General features: G+C 38.3%; 1 long non-coding RNA gene across 1 annotated transcript; it reads right to left on the bottom strand.

Moving 5' to 3' along the window:
- Positions 1 to 2,520: 2,520 nt before the first annotated feature.
- LOC103933509 lies at positions 2,521 to 4,177 on the bottom strand. The gene is made up of 4 exons (XR_665132.3): positions 3,925 to 4,177; positions 3,735 to 3,834; positions 3,550 to 3,636; positions 2,521 to 3,074 (listed from the first exon to the last, which is right to left on the bottom strand). It is a non-coding gene; the product is annotated as an uncharacterized LOC103933509 (long non-coding RNA).
- Between the last annotated feature and the right edge of the window lie 3,659 nt (positions 4,178 to 7,836).

Raw genomic sequence — 7,836 nt, 5'->3', positions numbered from 1 at the left:
CCACACTTAGCTTTTGCTAGTCCCCGAGCAAAACAAAGAAAACGAAACACAACCTAAACCTTCCAACAATTGCCTCAGGGATTTCCAATGAAACATGACATGTTAAAAATCACTACTCACATAGATTGTAGCCATCCCTACCCTCAAGCTTATACTCAACCGCAATCACCACTCATTAGCTCGCATTTAATCAACTAAAACAACATTTTGAATGTAGTAATATGCCTTAGAGAATTCACTTAATTCCTCACCAGATATACTCTCTATTTTCACACAGATTTTCTGACTACACTCCCTACACTATGTATATGTGAGAAGATTGATATAAACATGTAGACTAGCACTCACATATGTTATAACAAAGAAAGCACTTTTTGGAATTATTAATACAACATGTACATGATCTCATGAACAGAATGCCACTACTTAGATGCGAGAACCAGGGATACCATATGCTTGTACCAATTTTAAACTCCACATATTGAAACACATAACAATCAAGATAGAAGTCTAAGGGTTGTAACGGGGCTAAGGCATTGGCTAACAAGGAAAGGTAAGGATAAACAAAACTTCTTAAAGCGATAGTAAGCAAAGTAATGAAATAAACACTTAAAATTCACTTTTGAATGCAGAAATCAACTTTAAACACCCATGGAAGATTCACACAACACTTAGGGTTGGATTCAAACTTTTGGACCCTTTCTTCAACACCAATACTTCTAAGTTCAATCTCACTTATTTCTCAACTCTTTTTCTTTTTTTTTCTCAACTTTTTCTTCTTCTTTTCTTTCTTTTTTTTTTCTTTTCATGTTTTTTTTGCCTTGTATTTTTCTTTATTCTTTCGTGCCCTTTCTCTTTGGCACACAAAATGAACAACCTCATAGATTTCCAATGAAAAACCTTCCCCCACACTTGTTTTTCTGCATAATGTTGATCAAAAGGAATTCCCTCTAAGTCATGCTCCACTATTCTTTAAGATCAAGGGTATGGATAGTCCTATTAAAACACTTCAAAACACAATAAAAACACTTAAAAATAGTGAGTAACAACTTTTAGAAGTGATAGGTGATAAAATTTGAAAATAAGTCATGGAAAGCATCTATTTACCACACACCCCCCCTCCGCCCCCACTTAAATCAAACATTGTCCTCAATGTTTCAAAAGTAGACTCACATGCAAACAATCAAACAACACAACTAGCAAACATGACAGTTATGGCAAAGTAAAAGCAATAAAGAGTAGGGTTAAGGAACGCAAATCTGGTTTTGGAGTCGGAGATTCCTAGGTCTTCTCTATTTAAACGCATGAGTTTCCTCCCAAGAAGCGTTTGCTTTAACGTCTTCCAGCCAGACGATACCTCCATTCAAGCTTCACTAGGGCCAACGGCATGGAGGGGTACATCCTCCACAACATGCTCCTCAAAATACTCATAGTAAGGCTTCAAACGGTGTCCATTCACTTTGAATTCATGTCCTGTCTTTAAACTTTGAATTTGGAATGCACCATAAGGAAAGACATTAGTAACAACAAAAGGACCAACCTATTTAGAATGTAACTTACCTGGAAACAATCGAAGGCGAGAGTTGAAAAGCAACACTTTCTGCCCTACAAAGAACGTCTTACTACGAATCATCTTGTCATGGAATGCCTTCGTTTTCTCCTTGTAAATATGAGCGTTCTCATAAGCCTCATTCCTAATCTCCTCAAGCTCATTCAATTGAAGCTTTCTATGAATGCCAGCTGTATCTATGTCCTGTTGAATGTCTTGACTGCCCAATGCACTCTGTGCTCCAACTTAACAAGAATATGGCACGGTTTCCCATAGATGAGCTGAAATGGAGACATCCCAATTGGTGTTTTGTAGGTTATAGGATATGCCCATAATGCATCATTCAAACGCAAGTTCCAATCTTTCCGAGTTAGCCCAACTGGCTTCTCCAAAATTTGCTTGATTTCTTGATTAGAAACCTCGACTTGCCCACTTGTTTGAGGATCATAATGTGTTCAAAACTTATGCGTGACGTTATACTTCTTAAGCTGTGCCTTGATGGTTCGATTGCAAAAATGGGAACCCCCATCACTTATAAGTACTCTTGGCATTCCAAATCTGGCAAAAATGTTAATTTTGACAAAATCTGCAACCACTTTGGAATCATTAATACGGGTGGCTTTTGCTTCCACCCATTTCGAGACATAATCAACCGCAAGTAAAATATAATTGAAACCATGAGATGAAGGAAAATGACCCATGAAATCAATACCCTAAACATCAAAATTTTCGACATAATAGATTGGGGCCTGCAGCATTTGGTCTCTTAGATCTATATTCCCTGTTCTTTGAGAATGATCACAGGTTATGCAAAAAGTTCTAGCATCCTTAAATATAGTAGGCCAATAAAATCCACATTCTAGAACGTTAAGTGTTGTTCTTTGAGTGCCAAAATGACCCCCACATGCATAAGTATGACAGAAAGTTAAAATTGAATTAAACTCATATTCATGCACACACCTATAAAGAATCTGATCAAGGCAATATTTCCACAAGTACGGGTCATCCCACACATAAAAATGTGCATCCTTTTTAAGTTTGTCACATTGGTGCTTGTTTAGGGTGCTTGGAACTTGTTTAGACACCAAATAATTCATTAAATCGGCATGCCATGGCACACTTACCTCAATGGACAACAGCTGCTCGTCTGGGAATGCTTCTAGGATGGGTAATGGCTCTTCATCGTGTACCAAACGGCTCAAGTGGTCAGCCATCAGGTTCTCACTTCCTTTCTTGTCCCGGATTTCGATATCAAACTCTTGGAGAAGGAGCATCCAGCGAATAAGCCTTGGTTTGGCCTCTTTCTTCGTGGAGTAAGTATTTCAAAGCTGGATAATCAGAATAAATGATGACTTTAGTTCCAAGTAAATAAGAACGAAACTTATCTAAAGCAAACACAACAGCAAGGTGTTCTTTTCAGTGGTGGAGTAGTTCAATTGAGCGTCATTCAAGGTCCGAGATGCATAATAGATGACATGTGGCTGCTTGTCCTTCCTTTGTCCCAAAACAACCCCTAACGCATAATCTGTGTTGATCAACAAAAATATATAACAAATGAAAATTAGAGTCCATACAAATTAGGCCAAACTACAAGGCAAGACAAAATGTAATCCAGCCCAAAAGATAAGGATGGGCCTTACATAAAAATAAACATCCATAAATAAATAAATAAGAAATAAAATAAGAATTTCTTCCTATGAAAGGGGGAAGAAACTGCAACACAGGGCTACAAGACAAAAGGAAAGAAAGAAAATTTGCCAATCTCTATATAGCCAAAAGATATTTGCTTCTCTGCCAAGTGAAGTTGGATTTAAAAGAGTTCAAGGTGTCCCTAATTCAGAGAGAAGGAAAAATTTGCTATCAAAATTCCCAAAGTAGTTGAGAGGCTTACACACATGGCAACCTTTACATTAAACACCCAAAGACTCATTCAAGTATGGCAGACATGAGGTGTGTGTCACTACAAAATTCAGGGGGGGGGGGGGGGGGGCGATTCTCACCTTTGGAGCCATGAATCAACACTTGTCTTCAAAGTACTGCAAAATAGTTTGTTCAACAAATCGAAGAGATATTGTTGCCAGAAACTCCTGCATGAAAGAATGGATGGGTTCATTGTTGTTAGAGTTTCATTCCACTCCAAATACATAAGCAAACCCGGAACGTAATGAAAACGAAAATGGGTAACCTGCTGGATTTCTCCCCCTCTTCGTTTTGAGCCTTCGATCCACAAAGGAAGCACACAAGCAAAAGAACGATGCAACAGAAAAGATGAAAGTTTTTGTGACCTGTGTAAAAAGGGGATTTGCGATTTGAGGGGAAAATGGTGGTAAATTGAAGTAATTTGAACAAAGAATCTGAGCTCCAACAAACCTTACCCATTCTCACTCTGAAATCAACGGATATCCAATTGAAATAGAAGTTTGAAATATAACGTAATCCACGGGAGCCCAAGTATTGCGGAACCGCCTTTTGCTTCTAGTGGAAGAGCATTGTGTGTTAGAAGTTAGAACCAAGGAAAAAGAGGATTTGTGAAGCCATCTCGCAAGGGGAAGAGGGATGAATAAAGCTGCACCTCACGTGGAAAAGAAGAGAAGTTGTTGGACTTGGAAGCCTTAAAGCCACATAAAAAAAGGAGATAGTAAAACTTGCTGTCAGATTGGAAAGAAACAAATGGGTAAAAAAAAAAAAAAACCATGTTAAAGGAGTTGAAAGTTCAAGGGAAGACAAATATAAAAAGAGGGGGTGGCTTTATCCTTTGTGGAAATCCCACTTTGTCTTCAAGTTTCAGCCACTTGAGGAAAAGTTTAAATGGTGCATCTCACGTGGGCCTAGGAGTCTCACGTTATGTCTTCAAATCCTAAACTACTTAAGGAAAAGACAAAATCAAACTCCTTTTTGACAAAGCTTATTACCAAAGGTTATATATGGGTTTTAAATAAATTCAATCGACTACTCATTTTGCCAAGTCTGAACACAAGTAGGCAAATCCAAATCAAATACAATACGAGCTACGTGGGTTGGATTCCGTTAAGGATACGTAGGTAGTCTGATATCAAATTTTTGACGCAACCGTGAAATTAAGACTAATCTCTGGTTTATATAAACTAAATTCACTTCTCCTACTTTGACTAAGTAATCACAAATTCTACAAAGAATACTAAAGGAAGTATGCATTTGATCTCACGAGAACAAATCCAAACAGGAGGCTGTACTTTGAATTAATTCATGGGCATGTGAATTAGTTCATGGACAAAAGAGAAAGCTTGTTTTAAAATAAAAAAGCTTAGCACATGGAGGCTTCCAAATGAGCAGCTCACCGTCAAAAGTTGGTTCAAAGTTTAATCAAAAGCATGGAGACAAAAGCTACAAGCCAAAAGTAAAGAGAGAGTTTGAAACTCAAAAGGAAAGAAAGTTAAATTTATTCATGAAGTCTGAGATGCATGGCACCAAGACAAAGTCAAATACCAAAGTAATAATGGGTTCATCACAAATATTCCCATTAAATTTACGAAACACAAATGGCACGAAGCTGTATCAAATCCCAAAAGGCATGAAACCGAAGAAAAATCTTAAATGGCACAAAACTACATCAAAATTCAAATGGCACGAAGCATATCAATCCTAAAACTGCACAAAACCGCGCTCCAAATTTCAAGTGGCATAAAACCATGTCAAGTCTTAAATGGCACGAAGCCGAAGAAAAGTCAAATATCAAATGGCATGAAGCTGCGACAAGATATGAATGGCACAAACCTGCTCTAAATTCAAAAGGGCACAAAGCCACAACAAGATTCAAATGGCACGAAGCCACATCTAGCTCCAATGGTTCAAAGTCCTCGCCCGCATGAGCTAAAACTGCACAAGGCATTAAATGCTCCTTGCTTGCATGAGCAGAAACTGCACAAGGCATCAAACCCCAACAAATACATAAGGAACTATGAGTGACTTGATCCCTCAACGAGGGTACATAGGCAATCTAGGGCTCTACCTAGATGCAGTCACAAAATCAAATAAACAGCCAAATCCTCAAGTTACAATTTATTCATATTAGAATCAAAATGTATTCCTTTCCCAAAAGAAAGGTTGTAATTAATAGGCGGGTAGTCTAGAATGGGTCGAACTCAATTTAATAAAACCTTCTTCGAAAAATGAAATTGTGTCGAGTGAATTATTTGTTTACATATTGTGTACAATTTTTGCTCAACATGATTTTTAGCACGCTCGATGGGACCCATTTTCCCTTTCATCTCTAATTTTGAAAATAACTAATGTGCTATGTTTTTTGTTCCTTGTAACAGGAAGCATGGCGCCACAAGTTACTATTTACTTCCACGAACTCCCTACTACAGAATCCAAACTTGGATGTGGAAGGCATGCTAGTCACCGAATCTCTTTCACCATCGATCAAGCACCAGCTAGCTACAACATGGTGAAGATGAGGGTAGAGACAAAGACATGCAAGGTGGCTGTCAAAGTCATCAAAGTTGGGTCGAAGAAATGCCCATCCAAGAATGCTCTAAGGAATGCAAGGAAAAAAGCAGCACGAGCTCTTAGGAAGAAGATCGCTAGGGATCGTTTACTCGAAGACATCGAAATTGTCTCATAGGAGTTTCTTGGAGTTGTTTCATCTAAGGACACCAAGGTGCCTCGACGTAAAATCATCAACATGACATCATCACTACCTATCAAGGTTCTTGTCATTACTCAAATCATGATCGGAACAATTCCGGTCACTCTACCTACAACAGAGTCGATCATGATGACCTCTGTCTAGGAAAATGAAGAAATCTTGCCAAAAGCGTCTGGAAATGTTCAACAAAAAGCTGGCCTACGAACTTGTCGAGGAAGGTGACAACATTCAATTCGAAGGGCCTATCACCCGTGCAAGGGCCCGAGCATTGGCAGTCCATTATCCCGAGAGTTCATCTTCCCTTGGAGACGCTTATGGAGGAAACAAATCTTTTTCCAAGAAAAGTTTCCTAAAGTAATGACTCAATTCCAAAGGTTAGAGATAAATGAAGACGTCGAATCTGAGAACATGTAAGTTCTAATGATTGGCGTATCAAATACAGAAGAACAATTGCTAGAAATGCAAAGAAAACTAGCAGAAATGGCAGCTTTGGTAGCTAATAAGGAGCTAAAATTGCGACTTTAGCAGCTCAGTTAGCCGCTCAAGCTAGCATAAATAATACTAAAGATGCAAGGAAAGAAATAGAAGGAGAAAGTTTCGATGGCCAACTCACGCATCAAGATATTGATGCAATTTTCGTTGAAAAGATTCGTGAATTTCAAATGTCTTTAATGACACCAAGTCTCGGATACCGGAAGCCTTATCTAACTCACTATGACATAGTGCTATTTCCTCAAGGATATCAAAAACCAAGCTGTGATAAATTTGATGGTTTAAGTGGTTCTCCTCAAGAACACTTAGCTCATTTTTACTCAGCTTGTGGGGAAACATTGCAGTCAGATCCCTTATTAGTTCGGCAATTTGTTTAGTCACTCAAAGGGTCTGCTTTCACATGGTACACTCAGTTAGAGCCAAGATCTATTTTAACATGGGATGATATGCAAAGAGCTTTTCTAGCTCAATTCGCCAGCTCAAAGAAAAAAGTCACACTAATGGATTTCGCTCAAACGACACAAAGGCTTGGAGAAAGCGCAAGCGAATTCATCACAAGATGAAGGAGTCTCAACCTACAATGCATGGAAAAGATTTCAGAATTTTTGGCAGTGCAAATATGTTACAACAACCTCATCCTTGACATTGCAACATTTGTAGGAATTGCGGAACCTCGAACTTTTGACAAGTTGGTATCCAAGGCAAGGAATGTGGAGAAGCAAATGTCACGGAAAAATGTGATTGGAAAGATGATCCAAGACATAAAAAATAAGTCTGACATCAAGAAAGGAGATAACGAAAGAACACCGAAGAAGGGAGATTTTATGGTGACATTTGTCAAAGTAAACAAGAAAAATGACAATACAAAAAGAAAAGAAGAAATCAAAGGGACGAGGAGGCTTTCGCTTAAGGAAAGGAAAAAAGTTAAATATAGTTTCAATGATGAAGATGTTGGAACTATCTTCAACAAACTCCTTGCAGCAAAGATGATCACGCTTATGGAACCAAAGTGTCCCGCAGAAGTAAATAAAACTGATGATCCAAGGTATTTTCGATATCATCGACTCATCAGCCATACGATAGAGGATTGTTATATCCTTAAGGATATAATTCAAGAGAAGATCAACAAGCATGAGATCGAGGTGGATTCATCCTCGAAACATCA

This window comes from the organism of the source record quoted next, unplaced genomic scaffold, assembly GCF_019419815.1.
Source record: "Pyrus x bretschneideri cultivar Hongxiangsu unplaced genomic scaffold, Pyrus_bretschneideri_v1 Contig150, whole genome shotgun sequence".
NCBI lineage: Eukaryota > Viridiplantae > Streptophyta > Magnoliopsida > Rosales > Rosaceae > Pyrus > Pyrus x bretschneideri.
Note: the sequence above shows the minus strand (reverse complement) of the source record. Positions and strands in the feature narration are given on the sequence as shown.